The sequence below is a fragment of the Hipposideros armiger genome, unplaced genomic scaffold, assembly GCF_001890085.2.
Source record: "Hipposideros armiger isolate ML-2016 unplaced genomic scaffold, ASM189008v1 scaffold_1225, whole genome shotgun sequence".
NCBI lineage: Eukaryota > Metazoa > Chordata > Mammalia > Chiroptera > Hipposideridae > Hipposideros > Hipposideros armiger.
This window is the reverse complement of record NW_017732575.1, coordinates 299,943-312,200: the sequence shown is the minus strand read 5'-3', so window position 1 is coordinate 312,200 and position 12,258 is coordinate 299,943. Positions and strand designations below refer to the sequence as shown.

The window sequence follows — 12,258 nt, the reverse complement described above, 5'->3', positions numbered from 1 at the left end:
GGCTGGGAATCCGGGGACTGGCCTCCTGGCTCTTTCCCAGATTCAAGCACCTGGGTCAGCCAGCAGCTGTGCCAGGGCCAGGGGATACAGAACCCCAGTCCCCTTCATGCCCCAGTGCTGCTACGTACCCCCCTCCCCCAAAAAAGCATTGGGAATGGCCTGGGGCAGTATTGGCTTCTGGTCTGAGGTTCAGACTGACCTGGGTGTCTGTCACTTTCCAGCTTGGTGACCTTGGACTGATTCCTAACCTTCTAGCCTCAGTTTCCTCACCTGTGAAATGGGCAAAATATAGTATCTGCCAGAATAAGGATGAAATGAGAACCTGTGGGACCTCAGTAAATAGTGGCATGTTTGTATTCAACAAGTATTTATTGCGTGTTTACTATGGGCCAGGCACTGAGCTAATTGCTTTACACATAATGATTTCATTTAATTCTTCTACGTTACTATTAACCACATTTTACAAAGGGGGAAACTGAGGTAAAGAATGACAAAGGTCACACAGGTGGGAAGTGGTGGAGCTTGGATTTGACTCCCTCCCGCAGCCTAAGTCTCAACTAACAGGGCTCTATAAGGTCCTGCTGTCACCGAGCTCACAGTTTCACTTTCAGTTGAAATTATGAGGACACCTGCCCCCCCCCAGTACCCCAAGTGATGCTCCTTCCTGGCACTGGTGCCACTGAGGTCTTGTGCCCTGGCTCGTGTGGGCAGCTGGAGCAGGAGAGAAGCCCATTGAAGCCTGGGCCTTGGAGTTCTGTGATGTCCAGTTTCTGTTGCTGGCGGGGCCCATGGCAGGAACGCTCTCCCAGTGGGGGTGGTACAGGGAGGAGCCCGTCTCCCTGGCTTCAGCTAGGGACAGCTGGTGGCTTTGTCAACAGACCTCTCCCCAGCACCCAGGGGAGGACAGTGCCTTTCATCTCCATTAGACCAGGTCACTTTCAGATCAGCAGGGGGCAGAGGTAGGGCCCAGAAGCAGAGCCCTTGGGATGATGAGAGCTCTGAGGCCATGGGATTGATATCTCAGGTGCCCCCTTGTGTGACTCATCAGCAGGGTCCTCAGAGCTAAACTTATGGGCTGCTCTCAGTGCCCTAGCCCCAAAGGTCCTTGAGGACAGTGATGGGGAGTGGACTTTGAGCCAGCATCAGGACTGCAGAATCCTAATGGAAAATGCATGTGTATGTGGGTTTCTGAACTGAGGGCCCAGTATGGGCCCTCAGTAAATACCCTGTGAGTGAATATGTGGGGTGGCCCAGACTTCCACTGGCTTTAGTGCCCTGTGCTGGCCCAATCTTTTGGTGGAGGTACCATCTCATGGCTGTTAATCTGGCTTTCACTGGGGGCTTTGAGCAATGCTTTTAAAAATAGAGAGCAAATGACTTGTTCATAAATCCCATCTTAAAACAATGGAGTGGGGTAGACAATGAATGAAAGAAGTACTTGGGAGGTGAAAGTTCATGCATTGCTGTTCTTTTTTTTTTTAGCTGAGCCATCCTGCTACCTATTGGCAGATGCATTGCTGTTCTAATGGCTCTGAGACACTGCACCTGGGATTTGCAGGGTCTGTAGGCTTTTCCTGGGCCCTGGGAATAGGGACCTCATGGGCTGACAGTTCACTTTCAGCTTGTAGGAATATGGGTGGAAATTCCACTACTAGCGGGACTTTGAGGCGACTCAGAAATGTGGGGGAATGAGTTGAGGTGCTGGAAGGCTGAAAGGGGTGCTCAGGGATGGGGATGACCCTTGTCATGTGGTCATACTCTCCTTGTCATCATGATCAGAGTAGGGGGGAGGCCTCTGGGAGAATCAACAGGTGAAGGGAAGGATTCCACCAGCAAGCAAGAAAAGATGGATAGTGAGCTTCCTGACAACAAGGGGTACGTAACGCAAGAACAGTTTTACAATCGTAAGTTGAGGTCGAGAGTATGAAATCATAGGCTGGAGGTTGGCTAAGGGGCCAACTGAGAAACTCGACATCTGAGAAACTTAGAAATGAGCTCTGGTCTCTCTCTGTCCTAGGCTGTGGACCTGTTTGACCCATCCTCCATACTAGGGCCTGAAAGTCCCTAGAGACTGGGCAGACTTCTGCTGGTTTAGAATTTGCTTTGGGGTATGGCTTGAAATATCTGGAGTGTTTTGAGGACTTGGACATTCTTTACTTGAAATGGAACATTAGGGTAATTTGTTAAATATGTATGGAAAATGTCTGTGGACAGGGGTGATGCGTACACAAGACGGGCTAACGGCGCTGCTGCTGGTTTCTGACTGGAGAGGCTGCTGATCTGATGGGAGAGGGAAGACGAGGATCAAGTGATGGCAAAGAGGCAGGATGTGATCAGTGATAGATGGGCTTTGGAAGGTCAGTGGAGGGGAAAGCTCCTTGGTTCTTAATGTCGGTTCTTAATGTCGGCAGGGTTTCCTGGGAGAGGAAGTGTTGGTGAGGCTGCAGGCTGTGGTAGCGGGGGCAGTGGGAGACAAGATCAGTTGTGGGGAGCTCGCCATATCGGCTCAGGAGTTTGGATTTTATCCTGTCGCCAGTGGAGAGGACAGAGGGTTGTAAGCAGCTCATTGAGTAGATGCCTGTTACGGTGCCTTGTGCCAGGCTTCTTTCAGACGCTCCATTGAGACCATACAATACCCCTGCAAAGTAGCTGCTGTTGCTGGTAACCCCGCCCCCGCCCCATTTTCAGATGGGGAAATGGAGGCTCAGAGTGATCAAGTCACTTACAGAGCTGTATTTGAACGCAGGCCCGAACTGTTTCTGCCCTGTTGTGCTGCCCTTCTTGGGTCATTTGGCGAAAGATGGTGGCAAGGCTGGCTGCGTTGAAACCAGCTCAGAGATGATGCTAATTGTGGTCCAGCAGAGAGCTGACCAAAGTCTGACTCAGGCCATGGGACTGAGAGGGAAGCTGGGAGGGGCTGCAGGACTTTGTAGCTGCCTTGGGCATCAAGGTCATCACAGGTGGTCTAAGGTTTGGGGAAGGACCCTTTAGTGGCAGTGTCACTATTTTTAAGTCCCTGCAGGGCTCTCTACAGGCTGAGGGCATAGTCTTGTCCTGTGTGGCTCTTGAGGGCAGAGACAGCACCAAGGGTTACAGGGAAGCTAATAGGAATAAACTGCTTGTCCGGGAAGCAAGGGCCCCATCGCTGAAGGTCTGCAAAGAGGCTGGAGAGTTGGAGAGGGTGCAGAGGGCGTGTACCAGGAGGGTCGGGCCTGGGTGACCTCTTTCAGTTCTCATTTTACCCTAGAATCTCAGCATTGAGGTTGCTGCTTGGCCCACTTCCACCCCATTTTTCTCACAGCTGTTTGGGACTGCTCCTTGTACATCTTGGGAAGTTCCCCATACGTGCTGAGCCTGTAGTGCTCCACTGGGAGACTCCTTGCCCCACGGACTACACTCAGCCCAGCTGACCTTCGAGGGGCCCCTTGGGATGTCTGAATCAGCCACCAGAGCCCGGGCTGCTGGGAGCTGTGGTTTGACAGAAGGCTCAAACCTTTTCTATTTCCCAGTCTGTGAAATGGGTTCACCTTCTCTTTCCTCAAACAGGAGGAAATAAGGCTGAACCATGAATCTGGCTGAGTCAGTAGGGGTTGGAGGAAAGGGCTGGTGTGTTTAAAAGTGAGGAGCGAGAGGAGTGGGGTGAGTGGGAGGGCAGGGTTATCTGCCTCCTTCCCCACAGTAGAGGTTAAAGCAGGGTCTCCAGGTCTCGGGATCCACCAGCAAAGGTGCTTTCTCTTGCCTGTGGAGCTGGTACAAAGCTCTGCTCATCAGCTTTAGCTTGGAGGTTTAGAGCTTGATAGAAGGAGTAGACATAGATGCCTCGGACTACGTGGCCTCAGGGCTAGAGCCCGTTTGTCACCAAAGGAGTCACAGAGGTGAGGAAGCTCTTATCTAGCCAGAGGAGAGTTTGTGTTAAGTTGCCTCCTGGCCCTTTTTATTCCTACCTGTTTTATTTCTCAATACAGATTGCAGTAATCTAATTGTAAAATGTTCATTCACATTTATTCTTTGGAGGGCGAGGTGTGGGAGGTGGCTGGCTATGTGACTGCAGGGCCCCCGTTTTTATTCCCCCGCAGCTGTCACACAGAGCCTGCTTCTTTTCCTCCCTGTGTGCGCCCATCCCTTCCTGCCTCCACGTATCTGCTCATGCTGAGGATGCTGCATCCCAGTTATATCCCCTCACCAACCCCAAATCCTTCCCCCCCCTGGCCCCCCGCCAGTGCCCAGTTCCAGTGTCATTCCTAATTCCACAGAGCTGGCATTACCCATTCCCTGCTTTCTGTGTACAGAGCCTATTACCTGGCTCTCTCATGGGCCCTTCATACACCTGACTTTGAATTTTGGTTCCTTCAGGATATATCTCGTCTCCCCTAGGCTCTGTGCTCCAGAAGCAGGGGCTGAGCGTGGCCCGTTTCTGCACCAGTGGAGGTGAGCAGCATTGCAGAGTGGAGTCAAAAGTCCTGGGTTCAAATCTCAGCTCTGCCACCATTGGCTGTGGGATCTAGAGGAAGTTACCTAAATCCCCCATGGCACCAATTTCCTCAGCTGAAGAAGGAAGAGACTCAAAATCTTGTTTTGCTAGGGAGGTTGAGCAGATCATAGTAAGAGCCCAGCACATAGGAGCTCTTCAAGGATACAATGGGTATTATTATTGTTTACACCTAGGAGGTAAGCTGTCCTTTCAGAGATGGAGGGAAGACTCTGGGGAGTTTGAGTTCCTGAACTTCATGTCTAATGGCCTGAGAGGGCTTGTTCAGATGACGAAACTGAGGCCCAGAGAGATAGGGCAATTGGCACGGGGTACGGGAGCTGCCAGTCTAATCCAGGAAGCTGGCAGGATTTCCTGTCTTTGTTACACCTGTTTTTCCTCTTCTCTCCTTTCATCAAGGTTAAGGTGCCCAAGTGCTGTAGACCCAGCCTGGTGGCCATGTTGAGCGATATCTAAAACATGTGCCAGATAAGATGGCTTGGCTGGCAGGCCCTGTGGCTGCCCTCAAGACCAGGGACCCAAGGCCTAGGCTGTGTGCACTGTGGCCAGGCCAGCCTCCCTGTGCCCTGGGAAGGGGGAGAGGATGATGGCAGGGAGAGGTGACCTGGGCCAGGTCTTGGCACAGGTGGCTAGGACGCAGAGCAGACAGTCTGGGTTCAAACCCCTGCTGGACCACTTCCTACTTGGGGGACCTTGGGCAAGCTGTTTAGTTTCTTCATCTGTACAAAGGGGATCATAATTGTCCCCATCTCATAGCCTTTAGGACGTCAATGCAGGGAAGGTGCTTCACTACAAGCTCCTTGGCGATTATTACAGTTGATGATGTTATTGACTAAAGAGCTCATGTCACCCTCCCAACAGCAGTAGGAGATAGGCACTGTATCATCCCCTGTTAGCAGATGGGATAACTAAGGCTTGGCAAGGTGTACAGCTCTGCCTGGAGAGGTTCAGACTCATGGGGGGGGGCGGGGGGTGACTGTCAGGGCCTGCTAATTTCCGAGGGGCTGCTCTGGCCAGATGACGCACCAAAATGAGGAAACTTAATCAGAGGTAGCCACGATGGAGGGGCTATGTCCGGAGGTGTGGAGCAGAACCCTGGCGCTCACGTGGCTGACATGTGGTGAGGACTCTGGCCTCATTCAGACCTGAGGTCTAGCTTCACGAGGCAGGGCGGGGATTCTCATCACCCCCCGGCTGGCCAAGGATCGGCCTGTCCGGGCAGGTCCAGGGTGGCAGTCGGTGAAGGTTTGCTGCAGTCATTGCGCAGCGGCAGCCACCTCTGGTGTACCCTACCTGCCCAGGCAGAGGCCAGGTGAGGAGAAATGAATGTCGTCATCGCGGGGCCTTCACTCACGCGGCACACTCTGCCCAGATTCTCCTCCTCCTCTCCTTACACCCCAGCAGCTCCTGCTTTTACAGGCGTGGCAGCGTCACCTATTCACGGGAGCTTTCCCTGATTTACCTGTAGGTTAAGTAGTCCCACCCTAGATATACTGAGTCTGAAACGGGGGCCAGGGTTTTGGTGGGGAAATGGGGACCAGCAGTCAATGTTTTAAGAAGCCTTCCAGGTATTTTCCATGCATATTCAAGTTTAAGAAACACTCTGTTAGGTACGCATAATTAAAACAAAAAAACCTGATGCTTCTCTCCTTGGGCTGTCAGCATATTCAGACACCCAGCAAATGTGGGGGAGCCAGAGGAAAGCCCAGTTTCTCTCCATCCTACTATCTTCAAGGAGCCACCATCTTGTAACAGCTTTTTAACCTCAGAGAACAACCTTGTAATACAGTGATGGGGTTCAGTAGAACCTCAGCTGAATTATGGGAAACAATGCTGGGGCCACTTGAGGAAGGCAGTATTAGGCCCTTGAAGGTGCTAGGGGGCTTTATAGGTGACAAGGACGGGTGCCGGGAACAAGCCAGCTGTGTTCTGGGGCTGGGGCCAGGTTGGGGTCAGACAGAGTGTGAGTCCTGCTTCAGAGAAGGGTATATTCTGGGTGTGGGGGTGCATATATGGGTGATTACAGTGACCGGATGTAGTCCGAGAGGGCTGAGGGGCCTTAGCTGTCATCAGTCCAGTGGGTTTTTTTTTGGTGTTTTTTTTTTGTAGTGATTATGACAACTTTTTTTTTTTTTAAGATTTTTATTGGGGACTTGGGGGGATGGGAACAATGCTGGGGAATTGGGGGAAGGGGAACAGACAAGTTGCTGTCGTTTTGTTCTTCAGTCTAGTTGTGGAGGACGCTGCTTCACTGGCCCAAGTTGGCACCATCACTGTGCTCTTCCCCGGGCGAGGCAGATCAGTCGCCGGCTTCTGGACGGCCGCTCACTGCGGCTGCTGGCCGCTCACGCTGGCTGCTGGCTACATACGGTAGCCCATGGCAACCCACTGCCACAGGGGCTGCAGCCTACGCCGTCGCCGGCGATTCATGGCAGCCCAGCTCCAGGTTGAGCTGTTGTTCAGCGTCTTAGCTGTGGAGGGCAGTGTCACTGGCCCTCATATGTGGGATCCAAACCGGGGCCCTCTGGCGTCCCAAGCCAGTTCTTAACCATCGCGCCACTCGGCCGGCCCAGTCCAGTGGTTTTAAGCATCGATAATTTTAATGATGATGATCATATAATTGCCACTCACATATACTGGGAGCTTATAGGTGTTTGTTAGGCACTTCCCTGTCATCGTATCTGGAGGAACCCCCAGAAGAATCCTATAAAGTAGACACTATTATTGTCCCCATATATAGATGAAAATACTGAGGCCATACAGCCATGAGGTGATAGATCTAAGAATTCTATAGAATTCTATAGGGGTGCCTAGAAGCATGATCTCATTGGAAAAAGGGCAGCGGGGGGTTGTCCTGGAGTGTGCATGTAGCAGGCACACTTATTGTAGATTGGTTTTCTAAAGATGCAAAAATACACATTTTCTCTAATGAGTAAATCAGGCTTTGGAGGAGGGCAGTGACGGGGTTGCGTTGGGATGGTTAGGACTCAAGCCTCCAAAGTCAGGGAGGCCTCCACTGCAGACACTCTCCCTGCCTTGTGGATGGGCCACTTGAAACGCAGAATCCGTGCTACGTTCCCGGTCCCACAGTGAGGGCAAGAGGTAAATCAGAGAGAGAAAACTGGGTCTCCTCTGGTTCTAGCAGGCGGGGTGGAGGTCAAGATCAGCGCCTACTCACCATCTGCCCTACTGTGCTTTTCTGCCTCAGCGTCCCTAGGATACTGCCCAGGAGCCCAAGGCCTTTCCTGATGCAGTGTTCCCCTATATTTCTCAATGGGAAACCGAGACCCAGGGAGGAGCAGGGACTTGCCCACACAGGCCCACACACTGTCATAATTGGGTCCAGAACCCAGAGTTATCTCTGTTCTGACCAGGGAAGGGTTTGTTTCTTGCAAACTGCCCCCCCCCACCTCATATTTGGCTGGGTCGCTGGAGCCCTGAGGCTGGCCCAGAGCAATGCTGGGGGGCAGAGATGGGTGTGTGCTGGGGAGAAAGCTGCCAAGGAGGGGTGGGGCAGCTTCCAAGAGGAGGAGTGCCAAGAAGCCCAAACCCCAGACGGAAACCAAATGTATTTTCTAGGTCCTGAGAGGATATTTAGAACAATGGAAGAAGGATGGGGGAAGTTAGACTACAAAAAAGTCTTCTTGATATCCTTAAAAAAAAAGAAAAGTCTTTAGGTTTGACTTTTGTTTTTCTGAAGGATGTTTATGTAACTTCCTGAAGCAGAATCCCAGGGCCCCATAAAGTTTGTCAGATGCTGTTGTTTCTCAGCTCAGGGTTTTGGGGCTAGGAAGGACTTGACAGGGTAGTCTCCCCATTCATTGTACAGTTGGTGGAACTGAGGCTCTCAGAGGAGGGAGGGGCCTGTTGAGTTCGCACAGTGAGGCAGCAGAAGACTTGGGACTAGAGCCTGGGTCTTGCGGTCCCTTGCAGGGGGCTGTTGGCTTGATTTACCACCACCAGGGTGAGGAGATTGGACAGGAGCTGTGGAGGGGTGCCCCTTGGAAACACTCAGAGCTGCTGGGTTCAGGATAAGGCCGGGTCTAGTCTGCAGTGAGGTGCGCCCACTGAATGGTGACTTACATGGTGGGGAGGAGGCTGGGATTGTTTGCATGGTGATGCCGCCCCTGTCCAGATGCTGGGGCCCAGCTGTGTGCCGTCTGCCCAGCAGCTGGGAGCTGTGAGTCATACCCAGTGGGTGCCGAGGCAAGGGTTATTGTATGCTGTGATTCATTCTGTTCTCCCAGCCCTGAAGGGATGACTAGGCTTTGAGCCTGATTCATGCCCAGGCCTGTGGACTTAAGCAGCTATGCGTTTGGGCTGCAAGTTTACAGATATGAGGGTGTCCAGAGGGATTGGGGAAGCCCCTTCCCTTCCCTCTGCCACCTCCTGTCTCTTGATCCTATGTATCCTATGATCTTGACCCATCCATGCTCACCAGTGCAGGGATCTGTAAGTCCCCGAAATCATGTGCAACATTTTAGAGGCATTTCTGTGCATTCTTTTTCTGCAGAGAGAGCCTATAGGTTTCATCAGGTTATCAGAGGACTTAGCATCCCCTGAAGTGCTGACAGGAGGGCAGGGGGCTGCATGCGTGCACCGCAGGCTTGCGAGAAGGTTGGTAAAGAGGCAGTGTGGTTCTAGTAGAAAGTAGCCTGGGGCCAGCGCAGGTTCAGAGTTTGGTCTCAGAGGCCGTGGATGGGTTCTAAGCCAGTACTTTCACTTGTGAGCTGCATGACCTTCGTTGAGTTACTGTGTCTGTGTCAGTTCCCTAGCTATAAAGTGGGAATAATAAGAACAGCTATCTCATGGTATGATAGACTTTTAAATAAGATAATGCGCGCAAAGGACTTATCCCAGTGCCTGGTACAAAGCAATCGCTTGGTAAAAGTTTGCTATTATTATTAGTTCCAGCTCTCTGCTAATTTGTTGTGTGATCCTGTTAAGTGCTTTATCGGAGGCTTAGCCTCCCCATCCAGTTCTGCACTCTGTGTTGGGCTTTCCAGGACTCTCTGTAGAACAAGATTGGAGAGTGGGGTGGACAGGAGGGAGGGGGAACCCCTCTGCATTCTGGGATTCCCTAGCCTAGCCTCCCTTTTGCCCCCCTGCCTTTGTCCTGAAGCAGGGTTATGTAACCAGCCGCCTGGCCAGGCAGGACACGGTTCTCAACCTCGGGTTTGTTGTTTTTTTTTTTTTGTCCCCATTGTCTCTTCCTTTCCCTTCCCCCAATGGAACTGTTGCATTAGCTGACCTGTTCTTCAAGCTCTGGGGATGAAATCGAACCTGTGCTATTCTACCACCAATTGATTTAGTCCGGAGGTTTGCTGAGCAGGTGGCCCCTCCTGGGGACAGACAGAGCTGATACCTTTGTGCCTGCTTTGGGGACAGGGACAGGGATTCCTTTATAGGGGGAAAGGCAGGTCATAGACTAGGGGGGAGGGGGGCTTGATTCTGCAAGGACACCCACCCCCTCCGCGTGACTCCTTCCCCGGGAGTGCTCTCCACATCTTTGCAGCCCAGTACCAATGCCTCCTCTTCCAGGAAGCCTTCTCTGGTATCATAGCTGCAGGGAAGTTGGCCGCTGCTGAGCTCCACATCATATTCTCCGTCTGTTTTAAGAAAACAGAGGCCACAAACTGGCAGGCCATATCCGCCCCACAGGCGGATTGTGCTTGGCACATGCCAAAAGTTGAGCTGGTTGCCTACAGGAGATTTTACATAAAAATCCCAACTTTTGGCTTTACTTCAAAAATTGGACCATCGGAAAACTTTGAGCCTACATTCTCCAGTGGCCACTACTAGAGATAAGGCACACACACTCCACTTTGCCCCAGCCCCACCAGCCACTTTGCACATGATCTTTCTGGGCCTCTAGGCATCTGAGTTTGGCAACCCTGCTCTGATGGAACGGACTGCTTTCTCTCCTGCGTTGTAGTGTGGTACCTCTTCTGTCAGCTCTGTGGGCCCTTTGAGGATGGTGAAGGGTGAGGGACTGACTCATCTCTGCATCCCTGAAAGCACTGTGCCCAGGCTCGGGGCCGTGTATGCAGCAGGAGTTTAATCAGTTCTTCCTTTATGAACGAAGGTGTGTGCAGTGGTGCTCCCCACCTGCTGTGAGGGTTCCATTTAATAGAGGCTCTGGATCTGCCTGCCCTGTGGCCCTGGAATCCTCTCCCACATAAGCTGTGGCTGCTTAGCCACTGACCCAGACAGCGTCTTAAGCTGCGGATAAACAGTCACTGAAAGTGTCTCCGTGCTGCAGTACGACCAGGGAGAGGAACATTTCACCTGCGACTGTCCCCACAGTTCACTCTCCCAGGGGGATTGGAGGAGTTCTCAGGGAGAAGGGAGGCTGGGATCAGCAGCTTTCAGAGGACATGAGGTCCAGACCTCTGCGTCCTAAGGGAATGGGAGACGGGAAGAGAAGGTCATTTCAGGTGTTTGCTAGACTGGGGGCCTTTCTTGGCTTTATTCTCCTTCTAGAGCAGTGCTTCATCCATTAGCTCCTTTATCCAGCTGTCTGTCCAGCTAAGGTTTATTTCACTCTTTTAATTGAAATCCTAACCATCCCCTGAGGCCAGCTAAGACAGCTCCTCCTGGAAGAGGTCTCAGTTGAAAGGCTGCAATTTCACCAGGCACAAGAAAAGCCTGGGAAGCTTATAAAAAAAAGCGTGTGGATTCCTGTCCCCTGTCTTTGATTGCTTCAGTCTAGGGTACAGCCTCCCCCGCCCTAGAAGATTCAGACACGAGGGTCTGTAGACGTGCTTTGAGGACCCCCAGGACTGCTAGGGAGAACCCCTGGGTGACGGTTGTACTGTGTGACATTGACATGCCCGTTGCCCTCTCTGGGCTCCTCTTTCACCCCTGCACTAACATGCTGGGCTCTTCCCGGTGGTTATGGCCGAAAGTTCCTTGTGAGCCGTGAAAGAGGGGATGGGGCAGGTGCCAGTGTCTGGGTGGGCTGAGGTCCCACTCCTGGCCCCGCCTTGGCTGGGCTGAGGAGAGTTTCAGAGTCCAGGCAACAGCTCAGGAGAAGAATGCCCTGATGTCAGGGGAGGAGGCAGGCTGAGAGCCTGGGTCAGAGTGGGTAGGGGTTGTGTCCCTGGTGTCAGGCCCCACAGGGAGGGCCTGAGCCCAGGGAGGTAGAGGACTGGCCTGGGTGTTCTAGGGACCTGGCCGCAGGCTGAGGGGCACTCTGCTATGTGGTCCTGTGGCAGGTAGGCCGAGGCTTCACATAGGCCCGGACAAGCCATTTACAGGTGGGTAAACTGAGGTCACATACGAGCACATGGAAAGTCGGGCCTGGACTCCAGGTCTTCCGACTCCCAGGCAAGGCCACACTCCTCTGTTCCCACCTCCCTCTCTGCATGGTCAGTGCCTGATCACTCAGCTGGAATAATTGCCTGATTGTCTATGATGACCTGGAGGCTAGGGCCTGGAAAAGTGAAGCCACCATCATCACAGCTACCCTGGAGGCATGAAACTAGTTGGGTGTGCAAATTACCCCTCAAACATCCTCCATTCCCCCCTCCTTTTTTTCCCTTAAACTGTTGCTGATGGGCCAGCAGCTGCCTCTGTGCCCATTTCCGCCTGGCACTGGGCTTCACACTCTTTATTCTGAGAACAAAGCTTCCTTCTGATGGTCCTCCTGCTGACAACAGGAAAAGGGCAGGCGTGGCACTGGGCCTCCCTCCTCTACCTCCTCTTGCCGGGAGCATGGGGCCTTTGTCAGATGCCAGACCCTGGCAGCTCTGGGGGAGGGGGGGGCT

General features: G+C 52.6%; 1 protein-coding gene across 5 annotated transcripts in view; it reads left to right on the top strand.

Moving 5' to 3' along the window:
• Positions 1 to 12,258, top strand: part of NDST1 (N-deacetylase and N-sulfotransferase 1) — a 58,440-nt gene that overhangs the window by 1,199 nt on the left and 44,983 nt on the right. The gene's annotated exons all lie outside the window — the stretch shown is intronic.